Genomic DNA, 18,884 nt, shown 5'->3' with positions numbered 1-18,884 from the left:
CACTAGAGGCGGTTTAGCCAATCACAACACACTGGGCTAGCTAACCAATCAGAGCCCATCGCTTATTTCTGAGGGTGGGGCTTCATAAAAACAGGAAAAGATCAGCCCGTTTCTCAGAGAAGGGACAGAGCGGTGTGGAATAAAAGTAAATTATGTGAAAAATAATGAGTTTTTTTAAAAACTAAGCATTAACACATGTTAGACTGCACCCCATAAACACAATCAAGCCTAGAAAAAAACCAGTGAACCACCCCTTTAAAACATTATGATAGTGTTATGCAATTATATATGTAGCTTGTAGCATATGTTGCATAGTGTTTATGTAAATAAACACAATATGCAAATAAATCATTGTGTATATCAAATCCACCTGGCCTCTGTAACTGTCTCCTCTGTAACACTGTCGCTTTCATTGATCAGTAGTCAGATCTAGCCTAGTCAATGCAAAAACATTACATTCATTTATTCATAATTAATTTACTAATTTAACGTTAACGGATCGCCAGGCAGGCGTACAGCAGTGACAGACAGACACATATAATGGTGTCCTGTATGGAAAGATGATTCCCAGCTGACAGCTGTCCATTTTCACCTGTACAAGTGAACAGAACACTGAGCATCGGCAGCTAATGAGCAGTGTTGCCAACTGCTTTCAATTGAAAGTAGCTAAAACTGGTAGCTAAATGTCACTAGATGACATCACAATGGCAAATTCACTGATCTATATAAAGATGAACGTAGATCAGTGGGCAAGATGAGAACTTAGATAAGGTTTGTCAAAGCAGTTGCTATATTTGTCCCTAAACTTTTGAAAAAAGTCTCAAAAGGGGCGGGGAAGTCGCTAAATCTAGCTACAAAGTAGCTAAATTGGCAACACTGCTAATGAGGTGCGTTGGAGTGATGTCACCACCCCTCTTCATCTGATTGGCTAGACACTAAACGTGTTTAAAGTTTTGATTCATGCTCATTATTTTTTTAAAATGCGTTATTCATTTTTTGATTTACGCTTATTATTTTTCAATCCGTGACCATTGTTTGCTATTCTGAAAACTTTGCTTTCATTTTTAAATCTTGTGCAATATATTTTTTGCATTTTTTAATTTTGTTTTCACGCTTGTTTTTTTTTTTTTTTTCGTGACTGCAATACTTTAGGCGGGAATCTGATCCCATACAGTTCATCCATTTTAGCCTCTACTGAATCTATTTAGCATTGTTGTCATCTATTACTACAATAATCATGTTTGATTTTTTTATCAAGGACTTTAGGAATTTGCCTTTTGTTTATTTACGTAGGTATAGTTCACTGTAATTGAGTTTAAGGCTTCAAAATATGCACATACTAATTAAAAAAGGCACATCAAAAAGTGCTATATATTTTTTCACAATCTTAAATATGATATCAATGTACATTGCTTGCCTTCATTTTATTTTATTTTGTAAATAATGACATTATTATAATAATCATGTATTATACTATATAATACAAAATATTTAAATAATATTATTGCATATTACTTGCACACACACACACACACACACACATAATATATTTACATAACATACGTTTATTTATTTATACACTACCTTTTAAAAGGTTGGGGTCAGTACAATGTTTTTTTATTTTTTCAAATAAATTAATACTTTTATTCAGGATGCATTAAACTGTTCAAAAGTGAGTTAAATATGTTTATAATGTATTATTTCCTATAAATGCTGTTCTTTTGAATGTTTTATTCATCACAGAATAAAAAAACACTACATAAATATAACTGTTTTTAACATTACTTAAGAATTAAATTATATTAGGAAGTGTTTCTTCAGCATCAAATAGGCATGATTTCTGAAGGATCTGTGATGAATAAATTCTATTTTAAAATAAATGAAAATTGAAAAGTTTTAAATAGTAATACTATTTCAAAATGTTACTGCTTAAGAGACTTCTTTCAAAAACATTTTTAAAAATCTTGTCGACCCCAAACTTATATATTCACGTGCATGTATAAAACAAATTTAAATAATTCATGTTGATATCAATTCATGTAAAAAGTCCAAACCAGTAAAACATAATTTGTTTTGCTCTTTAAAGGTTACAAATGAGTATGACAAACATGCTATATTTTTAAACTGAGTAAAAAACAAGACATGAACCATGAATGAGTAACAGTGACTAAAACTGCCCAACCAGTGCAAATGATACACTTGCTTTGCAGCACATTGTATGTAAAAACAGCCTGGTGTGTGACTGTATTCTTCCCTTTATAATGGTGACTCATGTGTACATTCCTTACTATGCTGTATCTAAAACTGTGATGTATAACATTATAAACTGAAACTGTAAAATATGGTTGCCAACCTGATTTCACTTTTTGTAGTGTGTAAGTAAACTGAACCTATTAAAGGGCTCATCCATTTGCATGCCATTAATAATGCATCAGTACTGCAACATGCTTCCTGATAGAAAAATGGACCAACATGGAAGTCGTCACATTAAAATCGCTTATCAGCAATATCAGTCTGTACAGAATGTCAAAAAGTCAAGTATACCAAAACTATTCTACTTTCTATATAGTGTGCATTTTGTGGATTACTGCTCCCCCTTAATAATAGCATTGAAATGTGTTGTTGTTGTTTTTTTTAACAAAAACTACAGGCAGTCCACCTAACTAATTAAGTGATTGTGGAAAATGTTAGATAATGTTAGATAGACTTTAACAATCTAGTGTACTTGATAAAGGGATCTTTTCAATTCTCTGCTACATAGCTTCTTAAGGTCTAAGCTCTATTTCATGGCCCACATATCACCTCCAGATTTGTACTGTCGTATATGACCCATATATCTCTGCACAAATTCTTGCTGATAAGAACAGAAGTGAGTTATGAGGATTTGGGATCGAAAACTGGGTTGTGTGGTAGAAGAGAGAGAGAATAAGAGGCGATATAAGAGAGCAGCTCAGCATTTCTTTTGTAATATGGTCTTTTGTAACATGTTTGTCCAGCTCTATTATATATGCTCCCCCTTTTGTGACCACCGTCACATTCAGCATCCTTTGCTCAGTGTTCATCTAATCCTCCTAAGCGCTATGATTGGACGTGCGCTCATGATTGTCTATTTTTCCACTACCCATGCTCCATTTCACAGCTTGATGACCAACAATGCCACCTAGATCTATCAAGCACATAGTATGTCAGAGTGACTGTACGTAATTATTGATTAACTCTATTACATCTACTTTTCTTTCTAAACATTGAGTAAATGAGCTATACAAACTAGATGATATTTACAAAAAAAAAAAAATCCTAAATATGTTATCTTAATAATAAATACAGATTATAATAAATATAGGATTGTGTTCATATTCAGAAAAGTGGATCTGAACCTGAGCTTACTGGCAAAATCTCAATTTTTCTTTGGAAACTCAGAGAACTGCAGCAAAAACAGTATAAATGCTTCTCATTTTTTCATAGTCGTATGTGGGTAGTGGTTCTCCTCTCTGAATATCAGTGTTAAAAATGGCAAAATCTTTGTGAACTGTGTACAAAGCTCTTGAAGAGCCATACTGTAATGCACTGGCCTTTATAAATGTTACAAAAAAACGTCTTCTGAGTAAAGGCATGATTGGATGGGATGGACTGTGGACAGAATGGCTGAATTCTGATAATTCGGAGTTCAAACTGTTGTTAGCGGTCACATGGGCTGCAGCTTCAGCCAGCTAAGGTCATCTGACCTATAAAAGAAAGAAAACCTCAGTAAAAAAACATTAACAGTACAACAGAGCTCTGACGATATGTCGTCGCTTTTAGCCTCTTTAAAAGAGCACCTAGCATTTCACTTCATAAATGACTACATGAATTGTGCATTTGAACAGTATTTCAACATGCAGAATCCATATCAGTTTCACAGAAAAATGTTTAATCTCCATAAGGGTGGTACCTGTCAGCCCTGTGTTCCTGTGTCTTGTGTTTTGCTCCCCATGTGCTCCCCATTACCCAGTTTCTCCCTTGTTTATTATGTTCATTGATGTCAGGTGTTCCTCGTTTAATTCCCGGTATTTAAGCCCTGTGTTTTCCTGTGTCCTGCGTCCAGTGTTAAACGTCTACTCCATGACCTATGTGTGTGATTCCCCGGTTTTGTTCAATAAAGACTCCAGTGTCGGCTCCAGCCCCTGTTCCCACGTCCAGCCCAGAGAGGGCTCTTGTTTCCAAGTTAGACCCAGAGAGGGCTCCGAGCCCACACCAGTGTCGGCTCCAGCCCCCGAGTCCGCTCCAGTGTCGGCTCCAGCCCCTGTTCCCACGTCCAGCCCAGAGAGGGCTCTTGTTTCCAAGTTAGACCCAGAGAGGGCTCCTGTTCCCACGTTCAGCCCAGAGAGGGCTCCTGTTCCCACGTTAAGCCCAGAGAGGGCTCCTGTTCCCAAGTTAAGCCCAGAGATGTCAGCCCTGTGTTCCTGTGTCTTGTGTTTTGCCCCCCATGTGCTCCCCATTACCTCCCTTTCTCCCTTGTTTATTATGTTCATTGATGCCAGGTCATCGTTTAATTCCTGGTATTTAAACCCTGTGTTTTCCTGTGTCCTGCGTCCAGTGTTAAACGTCTATTTCATGACCTATGTGTGTGATTCCCCGGTTTTGTTCAATAAAGACTGCAATGGCCTCTTGAACTGTCTGCACCGCCATGGCTCCCCGAGCTGCCTGCTGTGCCATGGCTCCCCAGTTTGCCTGCTTTGCCATGGCTCCCTAGTCTGCCTGCTCCGCCATGGCCCCCTGAGCTCCCTGCTCCGCCATGGCTCCCTGGACTGCCTGATCCGTCATGGGTCCCGGAACGGGTACCACCCTGGAGGGCTTCCGTCCCGTGTAAGCCTGTCCGTAGAGGCCTCCAGAGCGCCCACCCCCCCTCCCCGTTGGAAGTTATGTGGCATGTGGACGCGCCTTCCGGGAGGGGGAGGTAATGTCAGCCCTGTGTTCCTGTGTCTTGTGTTTTGCCCCCCATGTGCTCCCCATTACCTCCCTTTCTCCCTTGTTTATTATGTTCATTGATGCCAGGTCATCGTTTAATTCCTGGTATTTAAACCCTGTGTTTTCCTGTGTCCTGCGTCCAGTGTTAAACGTCTATTTCATGACCTATGTGTGTGATTCCCCGGTTTTGTTCAATAAAGACTCTTCAAGGATTCTCCCTCATCTCCGCGTCTCCTCGCTCCTTCGCTCCTTGTTCCAACACAGTAGGCAGATCGTGACAGTACCTCCTTCATGGTGGCAGTCATTTTGAGATCAAATGACTGTCTTTTTCCTTTTCATTGGCTGCATCCGAAATCACATACTCCCTGTGCAGGTACTTTTTTTGAATAAGTAAACGCTCTGTGAGCATTATATAGAATGAATGTGTGTAGTAGTATGAATGAAATCTGGATGCATTTGCCATATTGTCCAAATGTATGTATGTGACCTACCAGTGTCAGCTGAGTCACTTCACTGCTATTCACAAATCCTTTCCCTGTGGCTTCATGGGATAGTAAAGTAAGTGTCCATTAGATTCCAAAGTAGTAAGTAATTTGTATACTTCCACATAGCCTACTGTTTTAAGAATGCTGTGAATTCGGACATACTGCTCTTTTCACATACAATATATTAGACGAAACACTGTATGTATGGAAGTATGTGATTTCATATGCAGCCATTGTTCAGAATAGCATATGACACTCTCAGAAAAAAATGGTACAAAAGCTGTCACTAGAGTGGTAACTTTTGAACAAGTACTAAAATGTAGAGGTCGACCGATTGATCAGTTTTCCAATTAATCGGCACCGATAGTCAATTGATGGAACTACCAGCTATTGCCAAAAATCCATGCAGATTTTTTTTTTTTTTTGGGTTGCGTCCATTGCTGGAGCCGCTGAGAAGGTCCAATGTCATTATACAGTATGAGAGCGTCCCCTACAGGCAAATCACTGATGTTTGTTTTGACACATGATACTGCGCACATACAATATCTGGTAACACTTTATTTTAAGGTGTCCTTGTTACAAATGTTACATGTACTTACTATTATATTAACAATAAATTATGCATAATTACATGCAAGTAACCCTAAGCCAAACCCTAATCCTAACCATATAGCAAGTACATGTAGTTAATTAATATTACTCAGTACTTAAATGTATAATTACACTGTAACAAGGACACCTTCAAATAAAGTATAACCCAATATCCATATGTATGAAATTTCAATGCTATGGCCTTTGTGTAGATATTTAAAGATTTCCATCTTTAAGAATGACTGCAGATATGAAATGGTACAATTTCTTTACAAATTCAGAAAACTTTACAAATTGATAAAACTTTACAAAATGAGTTCATTTGTAACATTAACTAAGGTTGATAAAAGCTGTAGAAGTACTGTTCCTTCTTAGATTGGGTTAATAAGTTGCTTCAGTTAACATAAGTTAATGAACTATGAACTAACTTTAAAATGGTCAATATATAATTAATATTTAATTTTAATATATTTATTCAGTTACGTTTTTTTTTTTTAAATAGTAAAGCACTATTTTAGTTATCGGTCAGTATCCATTTTAAAAATTGGTTGATTAATCAGTTAACCGGTTGATTAATCAGTATCGCCCAATGTGGTCCAACCTAGCTATCTGTATCGGTAAACTCCAAAATCAGTCATCCTCTACTACTATGTACCATTTAGGTGCTAATATGCACACTTTAGGTACTAATAAATGCCTTAAAGATCCCAATATGCTATTTTTAGGGGTAAAAAGGTCCAAAGATGTAGCTTTTGAAAGGGAACCACCCCAGTGACAGCTTTTCTAACCTTTTTTTCTGAGAGTATACCATACTACTATAAATATTTATGCAATATGAATGTATACTGAGCAAAGTATGCACATTTTTAGTATAAACTTATAATCGCTTTGAAAATAACATCTTCATTAGTTTACCATCCAAACCTTGACTCCTTGGTTGTATCGGTTGTTTAGAAAGATGAATACAATCAATGAGGAATAAATGATTCAGTGAACCTTTAACTTGCAGGAATATCTGTATTTTCACATATACTGTAGAGTTCTCACTCACTCTGCTTCTGCCTTTGTAATCACTCTTCCTTCCGCCAACCTTTCTGCCACCACAGAGACAGTCGGTTCAACATTCAATCCTGCTGCAGCCACCACCTCATCATCCCTGCAGTTAAAAGTACACAGCCAATATTTCAAGCTTTAAATAGAAAACAGGTATAAAGAATGGATGCCACAAACCTACAGCTTCTTACTTGAGGTAAAGTGCCAAAAACTTCATGTTCTCAAATCTCCCTTTCAGCACCATCTCAGTGTATCCCTCCCCGTACCCTGTGAATAATGAAGAATAAGGACATAATTACATACAAATACCTGTATTTTACAATCCGTAAAGCATAAGCATGTACATTAAAAGGCAGCACCAGCATATCGAATAGTTCTCCCCAGCAGGTCCAATAGAATGGCACTATGTTTAGCTCCACCTCCCTGCGCATCATGTTTAAGGCCGCAATCCTTCCTAATAAGGCAAAAGTTATAATGAAATTAAAGACCACTACACAATTATATATTTAAAGACCAGTGATACACCAAATGTTTTTTGCACCAGTAAAATTCTTCAGCGAACAGACGCCTCTCAATACTTCAGTTAAGCTAATTTTACAAATTCCTATTCTAGCATCATTTTGGGTCTCAGTGAAGTGCATCCACACTGTTGGCATGTTTACCTGTTGCAGCTTTCCCAAGTTGCGTGCACAAAATAGATGCTGGCACAGTAAAAACACATCATTGGAGAAGCGTTTTATCAGTGAACCGAAAAAAAAACATGTTAAAAAAAATTGTTTTGTGAGGAAAAATAAATTCATACAGAAACATTTTTTAAAATCATGTTTTCAGCAGAATATTTTTGGTTGTCAAAAGTTGGTGTATCACCCCATATTTTAAGTCTTTTAGTTCATGTCTATTAGCTTTATGGTGTCTATGGGCCCTATTTTAACGATCTAAACGCATGGTCTTTTCAGCAGAATATTTTTGGTTGTCAAAAGTTGGTGTATCACCCGATATTTTAAGTCTTTTAGTTCATGTCTATTAGCTTTATGGTGTCTATGGGCCCTATTTTAACGATCTAAACGCATGGTATAAAGCGCACGGCGCTATTGCGCTTAGGGTGTGTCTGAATCCACTTTTGCTAGTTTAAGGTACTCCCTATTCTCTTAATGCGTAATGGGTGTGTTTTGGGCGTAACGTGCCATAAAACAATCAAAGTCTCATCTCCCATCCCCTTTAAAAGCCAGTTGCGCTCGCGCCATGGCGGTTTCGCTATTTACATGGCGGAATTCAATTTTTCATTTTTAAAAATGTTTGTGTGCTGCTGCGCATCCCTGTGTGTGTAATAAGCAATGTGTACGCGCGTTGTGCACCCGTCTATAGGCGCATATTACTAACGCACTCTTAAATAACAAAGAAAAAATATTGCGCCTGACTTTAGACCAGGTTTTTGTTGGTCAATGGCGCAGACTATTTCAGTACCCTCAAAATAGCAACGCGCCAGCAATGCACCTGAACACACCTCGTTTTCAGACCAGCACACCCATGGGCGCACAAATGGGCGCAAATGCATTTGCTATTTAAACAATGTTAAGCAGGACGTGAAAATGACAACTGCGTCGGGCTGAAACTAGCAAAAAACACTTGCGTCGTGCCTGGCGCCGCATTGCGCCGGGTGTATGATAGGGCCCTATATGTTAATATACTCCTAAAAGTTGGCAAAATTAGCAGATATACACATCTTTGATTACCATGTGCCTGCGCTGTCTGCCAGTGGCCGATGCTCACATTCTGGCCTTTTGCCATTTTGAGAGGAAAGAAGGTCAGATCTCCTGCACAGTAGACGTCTGTTACGTTGGTCCTCATGTACTAGACAGACAGGGACACAATTAAAGATTTTGGAAGTGTAAGGTTTGAGCTCAAGGAAATTGGTCATAACACTTACCTTATCCACAATTACATAGTTCTTAGAGTCCATCCTTATTGGACTCCCTTTCAAAAACTCTGAATTGGGATTGACACCTTATATGGAGATCATTGGGGAGAAGAGAGCACAAACCTGTTGTTCAGATTATTTAAATTCAAGAAGCACTTTGTTCTCAGTTCGACGACTGTACATACCAATTCCAACGATTAACAAATCGGCTTCTATAGTGATACCGCTCTTCAATTTCACAGCCTTAACCTGTGAAAAAAACAGGTTATTCTTTTAATAAGTCATAATGAACCAAATGAAAAGAGGCCATCGTCCAGTTAAGTTTTCTTGATCATGTATTTCAGTCAATTAACTTCCAAAAGAAAGTACTGATGTGTTGTTTTTGGAAAAAATAAATACATTTATTTTTAGAACAAATGACCCTGTTAACTTTACCCTCCTATTTTCGCCTTGAACCTCTGCGATGGCATCATTCATGTAAAACGTCACCCCTCTCTCTTCCAGCATCTTAAAGAACAAACAAAGCAAAGTAAGAAGATAATCATTAAGTGCATATTTGATATCAGTATGACTGAGATGGTTGTATTGACCCTTATAACATACCATCATGGTGACCTTTCCTATCTCTGGGCCGAGAGTCTTCTGATAAGGGAGTTCACTGCTTCCAATGATCGTGATACTACTGGCCATATCTATCATATAGGCGGCCACTTCCATGCCTTCAATGCCAAACACAAAAGATTAGATATTATGGGGGGAAAAAACATGTTGAAAGAATAATTCACATAATATTTTGTCATCATGCTCTTTCCATACATTGATAGCAGACAGTGACCAAAAATAAAAAATGTTATTACAATTTAAATGAACTTGTTTCTATTATAATTTTAAAATGTCATTTTTTTCCTGTGACGGCAAAGTTGAATTTTCAGCATCATTACTCCAGTCTTCAGTGTCATATGATCCTTCAGAAATCATTCTAATATGCTGATCTGCTGCTCAAGAAACATTTTTTTTATTAGTATCAATGCTGAAAACAGTTTAATATTTTTTAATAACAGTTTAATATTAATTTAATATAAAACAGCTTGATATTTTTGTGGAAAATGTGACAGAAGATCTTTTAAATAACCTGTTTCTTTTAGATAATTTCTTACTAAAAATCTTACTTATACCAAGCTTCTGAACAATAGTTAATATATATTAAGACATATTTTTAAATATAATATTAATTAAAAAGCACCTTACAAAAATACTTAAAATGTTGAAATTTAAAGACATATTGCATATTATAAATATCTTCTATCTATCTATCTACCTACACTACCATGCCATTGGGTTAGTTCACCCAAACTTGAAATTTATGTGATAATTTACTCAAACATGACTCAGACAGTGACCAAAAATAAAAAATGTTATTACAATTTAAATGAACTTGTTTCTATTATAATTTTAAAATGTCATTTTTTTCCTGTGACGGCAAAGTTAAATTTTCAGCATCATTACTCCAGTCTTCAGTGTCATATGATCCTTCAGAAATCATTCTAATATGCTGATCTGCTGCTCAAGAAACATTTTTTTTATTAGTATCAATGCTGAAAACAGTTTAATATTTTTTAATAACAGTTTAATATTAATTTAATATAAAACAGCTTGATATTTTTGTGGAAAATGTGACAGAAGATCTTTTAAATAACCTGTTTCTTTTAGATAATTTCTTACTAAAAATCTTACTTATACCAAGCTTCTGAACAATAGTTAATATATATTAAGACATATTTTTAAATATAATATTAATTAAAAAGCACCTTACAAAAATACTTAAAATGTTGAAATTTAAAGACATATTGCATATTATAAATATCTTCTATCTATCTATCCTTCTATCTATCTATCTATCTATCTACCTGCCTATCATGATTCTTCTTTGGGATACATCCATAAATCAACTGATAAAATTAGCTTTGCATATGGCAAGAAGACAGGGTGGTGAATGTGTGTGTGTGTACCAACAAAGGAAGTGCCCACAACGACTGTCCTGCAGCCCATGCAGGCGTAGTGGATGCACCGGGCATCCTCTGGTGTTTCCAGCATTAGCACGTTTTCCAGGTCCACACCAGGGCAATCTAGGCTTTTTGCTCTGAAGAACAAATATCAAGTAGTGTGTAAGTTCTGGATTCTGGGTGGACCGAAGTTGAGTAAAAGATGAAAAATAATACCGTATCTAGACATATACAATAAAAACCGCAGTCAAATAATAGTTTATATATCAGTAATTATCATCAGACACTTACCTGCATCCTGTTGCGATAAGGATTTGGTCATAGCACTGGATTAAGCCATCATCAAATGTCACTGTTTTCTTGTTTGTATCTATTGATAAAGCCTGCACAAAGTACAACTCAGATATTGTCATGTGATTCTTGGTATAAATATTGGTATAAATGAGAGAGCCACAAGATTAACTCTCACCTCTTTTTTCAGCCAGACCTCAATATCATACTTGTGGAAAAATTCCATTCTTCTCATTAGGAGACTTTCGCTCTCAGCATTCATGATCTAAAACAAGATTGGGTTCAACGTTAATAATAACAGGTTGTAGAGCATTTATCACGTCTGTTTTATACACAGAAGGTCCTGGGTTCGAGCCCCAGTGGAACCATGATTTTGGGACAGTTGTAGCCTAATGGCTCAATTCTCAAAAAGGTTCAATTCTCAGTACTAGCAGGAAATGTAGGTGGGGGGAGTGAATAAACAACGCTCTTTTCCACCTGCATTACCCACAAATGAGGTGCCCTTGAGCAAGCTCCGAGGGTGCCACAGCAAACATGGCTGCCCACTGCTCCAGGTGTGTGTCCACAGTGTGTGTGTGTGTGTGTGTGTGTGTGAGTGTGTTCACTACTCACTGCTCCTAATGTCTGTGCACTAACTTGGATGGGTTAAATGTAAAGGACAAATTCTGAGTATGGGTTACCATATGTGGCCTTCACGTCACTTGATTAAAATGTGAAACAGATATGCTGTGGTGGCCATGCTGAATTTTTCATTACTTCATTCATCAGTGTCACATGATCCCTCAGAAATCATTCTAATGCTGATTTGGTGCTCAAGAAACATTCCTTGTTATTATCAATGTTGAAAATACTTGCGATGCTTAATATATTTGTGGAAACCCTGATACTTTTTAAAAACAAATATAGCATATTCTGATTTAATCCTGGAAAGTTGGAAAGAAAAAAAAGCATATACATTAAAAAAAAATTGTTGAACAAGAATCATTGGAGTACATTTTACAAGAAATGTAAGTCAGTCTCTCTGCTTAAAAATGTCATGTTTAATTCGATGTTACTTGCCCTTTCATGATTATTTGTGAAATTTACCAGAAATTTCTGAGTGAAAATACTGTAGTTTCAAAGCCAGTTTTTTTTTTAGTGTATAAAAATAACAGAGTTCATTTGTAACAGTAAAAAAATTGTCATGTGGTTTCAGTAGGCCTAAACCATAAGTATATCGTATATTAATACAATCTAGAATTATTTAAATATCTTTATGTAGAGTTTTACATTGCTTGCTAGGACCCAAAGCTGTTTGGGTTGTTCTGAAATTAAATAATTAATCTCAAACCACATGTGAAATGCTTTCAAATTGGATTTTGTAGATTTTTGATATTCATTTAGGAATATAAGATTAAAAGATAAGTTTAAACATTTTCAGAATATTCACCAACCAAGATGTAACCAGTAATGACAGCATAATTGTAATGTCCGCATAACAAAATGAGATTGGTCTTTTTTCTTGAATTTATTGAATATTGCATTGTAATTGGTCTTGTCTTCCTTGCATATGTTCAAGCAATATTACACAAGCAAAAATGTTGATCTGAATTGTGTGTGATAAATTTTACACAACATTTCAATAAACTAGAGGTTAACAGAGTCAGTTACAGCAGTGAATATATTTTCAAGTGAAGCAGAATCAATCACTTGTGTGAAGGAATTATTCAATCATTCAAAATGTAGTCTCAGTAACGTAATGTAGTAACAGCAACTTTAACATCTTTTTCCTGCAAAAACAATTCTAGCAGCAGTTTTCACCTCACCTTGCTGAGTCTGGTTTTGTCGTATGGAAGGAGGTCATCTCTAGATACCATAATAATCCTGCCACCGTAGTTTTCTTGCCGTAGTGTCTCAGCACACATTAAAGAGGCTGCGCCTGCGCTCAACAATACACAGCAACATTAAAACGGTCCACATAAATCAGCAAATACAGGGAATATCAGACATTTTTCTCTCACCTCCTCCAAGGAGCATGACAGTATGTAACACCGCTTGATCTCTGGCTCCCATCCATTTGATATGTTTAGGCTGACCCTGGATCTGCACAGAAAAGATTTGTAACATTTTACTCTCAGAATTGTCCTGATTTTGATTTTGGTTTCATACATTTAATGTAGAAGATAAAATGTCCATATGAAGGTACTTTACCCTTTTCTTTACAGACACATAAACTTTGTTGTTTTCGACTTTCACCTTTCAAGAAAAATGACAGATTAAATCAGTTAAATATTTAAAATATATATATATATATATTTGTTTTTAAATAAGTCTCAAGGTTGCATTTATTTGGTCAAAAATACAGTAAAAACAGTAATATTGTGAAATATTGTTGAATTTGGAACATCAGTTTTCTATTTCTAAAATGCAATTTATTTCTTTGGCAAAGCTAAATTGTCAGCATCATTACTCCAGTCTTCAGTGTCACATGATCCTTCTGAAATCATGCAGATTTTTAGCTCAGTTTTAGTCATTGTTATTGGTCCTCATTTATTAATAATGGTTCTTATTATTATCAATTATGCTGCTTAATATTTTTAAATCTCAATACTTTCCAGATTCTTTGATGAATAATTAGCCATATTGATTTGAAATATAAATCTTTATGAATGTCTTTACCGTCACTTTGCTTGCTGAATAAAAGTATTTTTTTTTTTTTTTCTTAATTACCCCAAATTATTGAATGGTAGTATTAAACAGCACAACTGTTTTCAATATTGATAATAATAAGAAATGTTCCTTGAGCATCAGCATATTGTAATGACACTGAAGACTGGAGTAATGGCTACTGAAAATTCAGCTTGGCATCACAGAAATAAATTACATTTTATATTCAAATAGAAAACAGATCTAAATTGTAATAATATTTCACATTATTACTGTTTTTACTGCATTTGATCAAATAAATGCAGCCTTGGTGAGAACAAGAGACTTCTATTCAATTCAAACACATTAAATAATCTTAATTATTCCCAAGTTTTTGCCAGTAGTGTATGAAAACACTAACTTCTTACCAAGCTAATTTTATATATTTAATTTATAATAAATAGTCTCATATTTATATATAACATATTATACTTTATATAATATATGAATAAAATATTATATCGAATCTATAATATAATTTAATGTACATTTAAAGGCTTAGTTCACCCAAAAATAAAAATTAGCCCATAAATTACTCACCCTCAAGTCATCCTAGGTGTACATTTTCCACATAGTGACGTAGACATGTGGGGGCGTGTTAGAACGAGCCGTTTTAGGTAGGCGTGGTTGACTCTTAACTTTTATAAAGAATATCTCTTTGGATTTGAGACTTTAGTCTTTGCAACTTTACAGATCTTCTTTATGCACCAAGAGCTTGTAACACTCCAAAGAGAAAGAAAAACTTGAAATCGCATCATATGACCCCTTTAAAGTCTTTATGTCAAGCACTCAAGAAATATATGGTAATACATGCCTTGTGGCAGGGCAAACAGTCAATTCCAGGATACTCCTCCAAGTCACCGGTCTTCACATTGAAACAGGAACCATGCCAGGGACAGCGGACCCTGTGACCTGACAGCACCCCTGCAGAGGAACCGCAAACACACTGTAATACTACAAGCTCACAAGACTTTTCATGTTATTTATCTAAGAAGATGGAAGCCAGTAGCATGCACCAAACTCGATTTCTATTGCTAAAACAGATTGGTAAAGAGCTACCTTTGCTCAGTGGAGCACCATAGTGTGTGCACTGGTTACTGATGGCACTGTACATCCCATCACAGCGTACCAGCAGAACATTGTGGTCACCGACCTCCACCTCCATCATTCTAGATCACAAGATCAACACACATGCAGACATCTTCAGTTTTACACGGTGTGAGTGTCCTTCAACAGCTTTATATGTACAAAATGGCTACACTTTAGTTTGGGGACAAATTCTCACAATTAACTAACTATGAACCTCAAATTGCCTCAGTAAACTCCTATTTTGTTGTTTATTAATAGTTTGTAAGGTAGTTTTAGGTATGGGGTAGGATTAAGGGATGGTCATGCAGAATAAGGCATTAATATATGAAGAGTTCATTTGCAAAAACCGATAAACGCCACTTTAAAAAAAAAAACATGAGCTGATTGCCGTGCATCTCCACATATAGCGCGATCTGAACCCTAAACACGTTTTGTCAAAAAAGCCGGGGTTTTTAAACTCTAAAACATGAAATGTGGAGTTATCTGCTTTTGCTATAAAACAAACTTTTAATATGTAAAAAAAAAACATACTTTCAATGAACTTTAATATTGTAAATTACCTGTAATTGTTTAAGTTATTATTACTTAATCAAAACAACCCAACTGCAATTTGATTGATATTACTTGGAATGCGCAATAAAAAAACTTGATTTCTGAAAATAAAAAAATTTAAATGGAGTTATCGGTTTTTGCAAATGAACTCTTCATATGCTTTATAAGTATTAATAAACAGCCAGTATGCTAGCAATATGCATGCTAATAAACAACTAGTCAATAGTGATAATTGGTCACTAAATTAAATTGTTACTATATAAAACATACAGTATGACTTTGAAGAAATTTACAGCGTTAAAAACAAAAGATCAAATCTATTTAAAACATGATGCAACTATCTGTAATCCAGTTTCCATATGCAAATAAATAAAAACAATTCTAATTGATTTTTTAATTATTCTTTTGTGGGTTTTCATTGATAAAATCTTAAAATCTTTCATAAATAAATATCATATGTATATTAAAACTATAATACATATTATTAAAAATGAAAATGACAATCATTTATGTGGAACCTACTCTCCATCTTTGAGTTCTGCCTCATCACATACGACATCTGTCACCTCTTCCTCTGGCTCCAAACCAGCCACTAAACCTATAACCATAACAGCCCAGATAAAATAATAAATGGCATCACTCATAGCAAGAAAAATGCCATGGAGAAAAACATAATATCACAATGATTTCAACACCATATAATGAATTACATAATCAAAAGTCAACAGCATAACCACACTGTCAGAGCAGTGAACTAAGAATACTCCATTAAACAAACAAAATCAATAAATGTTTTTTTTTTTTTTTGCATTTACAGTTCATAGTATTCTTTTTAGTGCTGGGCAACAATTAATCGCGATTAATCTCATCCAAAATAAAAGTTTTTGTGTACATAGTATATGTGTGTGTACTATGTATATATAAATACACACACATACAGTATATATTTAAGACAAATATGTTATGTTTATATATTAAATATATTTATATATAATAGAAATTATATGAATATAAATATATACATGTAAATATTTTCAAAATATATACTGTATGTGTATGCCTTTATATATACATAATAAATATACACAGTACACACACATGTATTATATAAACAAAACCTTTTATTTTAGATGTGATTAATCGTTGCCCAGCACTAATTCTTTTATTGTAGAAAACAACAAGAGAAAATAATAATATAACAAATGATTGGATGCTTACCTGATTGTACCTCAGACATCACAAGGTGATCAGTAAGAGAGGATTTTCTCCAGTAAATGTTTTTGAAAAACTATCCTTTCTGCTGTCTTACAATCAAACTCTCGGGATGGCTGTCATGACCGTAATGAGCAGTTCACAAGTCCCTAATCCAGGAGACCAGATCTGACCTTTAGGCATTTCATCATTCGGATGCTCAGACTCACTCATGAATTTGGTTACTCCAACAAAAAAAAGGGGGCCAAATTTAGTGTTTTGGGGTGGGGAAAAAAGGAAATTGAGTTTCCAAAAACATCATTCGGATGCTCAGACTCACTCATGAATTTGGTTACTCCAAAAAAAAAAAGGGGGCCAAATTTAGTGTTTTGGGGTGGGGAAAAAAGGAAATTGAGTTTCCAAAAGCCAGTGAGATTGCGTAAAGTGTAAAGAGGCCATTTAGTTGAAGCACAATGCCATTTGTTGTGGTATATAACAACAGAAGAGAGAACGGCTGAGCAAGAAGCACACAACAATAGACGTGTGCACAGGGCAAAGTGCGTGACTCTGCACCTCTCTCTAAAACACTCCTGTTCATATGCTCCTTTCAAGATACAATTGATCTAAACTGACCTTAAAGAGTTTATACTGACATAAAGAATTTACTGTAAATAATACAGTAGGTTATACTATACACTATTCTATACTTTACAAATTGTATACTGATTACAGATTACATGATAAAAAACTAGTAACGTAATCTAGGTTACTCATTTTATGTAATGTATTCCGACTACTTTTTAGATTACTTTTAGTTTAACTTGTTTTAAACTCACCATTAAATGAGTCATATTGATATAAAAAAGCAAAGAGAAAGAAAATATATTCCATGTTTTGATATCAGCATCATAAAATGCATTAAACATTAAAGGGTTCCCCAAACTGGGCTGAGAACTGCAGCGGATTTGTGAGTTGATAGAAAGCTAATAATTAATTAAATCATTAAAAATGCAAAATAAATTATTTAAACACTTGGACATTTAAAATAGAAATATTTGTTTGTCAATGTGACCATTAATGACATTGAACTGTACACATGCGAATGTGTTGTTAAATTATTGAAATATCAAACCAACATTGATATTGTCTTTCTTTTTGTACAGATCTTGTAAAAATTTCAAGTTGATTCATTTTAGTTTATTTATAAGTATTTTGTCTTTTTATAACTATTTAGCATTAAACATTGATCAACAAATGACATTATTTCTGACATTATTTCAATTATTTCTGATGTATACAGAGTATACAGTGAAATTCTTACTGCTTCCCCCAAATAATTATAGCAGCAAATTTACAGACATGAGAGAAAATATCTTGATATAAGAGAAGCAGAAACAGAACATCTAGCTAAAATTAGTGTTGTTTTCAAAATGACATAACTCCTCACATAATAATGTTTTAAACTGCTAAACATCTCTAATACACAATAATATTTCCAAAAAAGGATATATTAAATTAAAAAAATATTATAGCAGCAAATTTACAGACATGAGAGAAAATATCTTGATATAAGAGAAGCAGAAACAGAACATCTAGCTAAAATTATAGTGTTGTTTTCAAAATGACATAACTCCTCACATAATAATGTTTTAAACTGCTAAACATCTCTAATACAGAATAATATTTCCAAAAAAGGATATATTAAATTAAAAAAAGAAAAGGAATTGTTTCTACAAACACACTTAGACCTCAAATCACAAACTTGCTGGCAAACTGGGACACTTTTATATTTTATTTCAAAGTCGGTTCCACAACATCAATCTTTCTTTATACATAATTGTTACAAAAGGTTTATATTTTGAATAAATTATGTTCCTTATTGACTTAAATGCCGTTCTTTTTGAAGTATATTAAAATAGAAAAGCGTTATTTTAAATTGTAAAAATAATTTAACAATATTACTGTTTTTACTGTATTTTTGATCAAATAAATGCCTTAAGCACTGAAGAGACTTCTAAAAAAAACATTACAAATATTACTTATCCCAAAGTTTTGAACGTACATGGAGGTAGTGTACAT

General features: G+C 34.7%; 1 pseudogene; it reads right to left on the bottom strand.

Moving 5' to 3' along the window:
- Positions 1 to 3,453: 3,453 nt before the first annotated feature.
- LOC107675185 (apoptosis-inducing factor 3-like) lies at positions 3,454 to 17,025 on the bottom strand (annotated as a pseudogene).
- Positions 17,026 to 18,884: the final 1,859 nt, after the last annotated feature.

Source organism: Sinocyclocheilus anshuiensis, unplaced genomic scaffold (genome assembly GCF_001515605.1).
Source record: "Sinocyclocheilus anshuiensis isolate Anshui unplaced genomic scaffold, SAMN03320099.WGS_v1.1 scaffold1487, whole genome shotgun sequence".
Taxonomy (NCBI): Eukaryota; Metazoa; Chordata; class Actinopteri; order Cypriniformes; family Cyprinidae; genus Sinocyclocheilus; species Sinocyclocheilus anshuiensis.
This window is presented reverse-complemented; position numbering and strand designations above follow the sequence as displayed.